Below are 1,450 nucleotides of genomic sequence, written 5' to 3'. Positions count from 1 at the left end.
CATGACTTGAAGCACAGCTGAGTCTTGCTATACTGTGGACAGTGAAGGGATTTCCTCAGTATTTAAATGTATTAATATAACAAGTTATATACAAATTTAAATATAAAACCAATATCCTACAGGTTTAGAGCTGGCATTTGCCATCTCTATGAAAAGCCAAACATTACCAATCGATTCCAATCATGTCTCTTGAAGGGGGAAACAGTGGCAGCACTTGCTGAACCAGAATTACTACCAAAGTTCCAAAAGCTGATCGTATTCATTTCACCACAAGCCAATCTTACTTATATCAGGACTGTCTAAAAGCAATAGTCTGTCAGCCATTCATGGGCTGAATTCTAGTGTATGAAATCAATTTAAATATGGTACACACAAAACGAGACATTTTTGTTTTGTAATGAATAAGGCAGTAGCCAACTACAGCTCCTTGGGATCTTTTAAAAAAATTTCAATTTTATTTAAATTAATTATGATGTAGTGTATCAATTTCAGAGGTAGAGTTCAGTGATTCATTAGGTCGTGTAATACCCAATGCTTATTACATCACGTGCCTCCTTAATGCCTATCATCTAGTTACCCCATCTCCCACCCACCTCCTCTCCAGCAACTCTCAGTTTATTTCCTATAGTTAAGAGTCTCTTATGGTTTGTCTCCCTCTCTGATTTCAGCTTATTTTATTTTTCCCTCCCTTCCCCTGTGGTCTTAACTTTTTTGGGATAAGTTATCAAGTCTGCCCTTTCCCCTGCCTTAATGCCAGCGAAGATCACTTTTGTTCCAAGGATGTACTTCTTGGGATTCTCCAAATACTCCATTCATGTCTCCTCTCTCCAGGTGATGCTTTTGTTCTTGTTGGCATCGGTGTAAGAAAATCCAGGGGCCTGACCTGTCTTTTGCTCAAATACACCATAGAGAACTGGCCCAGTCTTCTGCTTGTTTCCCTTTTCCACAGTATGGCACTGGGCACACTTCTGAACAAAAATCTTCTTGCCTTCTCAACATCGCCCATTTTAAAGTCACTCTTTCATTGTGTGTGAATTGTGTTTGAAATGAGAGGTGCCCACTCTCAAGCCTGACGTCCCGCTTTCAACACAACTAACTTCCTTCCTCCCTCCCTTCCTTCCTTTTTCTTTCTTTCATTTATTTTTAAAATATATTATTTATTGGGGCACCTGGGTGGCTCAGTTGGCTAGGCGTCTGCCTTCGGCTCAGGTCATGTTCCCAGGGTCCTGGGATGGAGCCCTGCATCGGGTTCCCTGCTCTTTGGGAAGCCTGCTTCTCTCCCTCACTCTCCCACTGCTTGTGTTCCCTCTCTCACTGTGTGTCTCTGTCAAATAAAATCTTTTAAAAAAAGATTATATTTATTTATTTGAGAGAGAGTACAAGCTGAGGAGAGAGGCAGAGGGAGAGGGAGAAGCTGCAGGGAGCCTGTTGTGGGGCTCGACAGTAGGAC

The 1,450-nt window shown here is 41.7% G+C and overlaps 1 pseudogene across 1 annotated transcript; it reads right to left on the bottom strand.

Annotated features, from left to right (window-relative positions):
* Positions 1-674: 674 nt before the first annotated feature.
* LOC308343295 (cytochrome c-like) lies at positions 675-1,006 on the bottom strand (annotated as a pseudogene). Its single transcript has one exon. The product of its transcript is annotated as a cytochrome c-like (transcript).
* Positions 1,007-1,450: the final 444 nt, after the last annotated feature.

Source organism: Martes martes (genome assembly GCF_963455335.1).
Source record: "Martes martes genome assembly, chromosome: 5".
NCBI lineage: Eukaryota > Metazoa > Chordata > Mammalia > Carnivora > Mustelidae > Martes > Martes martes.
Note: the sequence above shows the minus strand (reverse complement) of the source record. Positions and strands in the feature narration are given on the sequence as shown.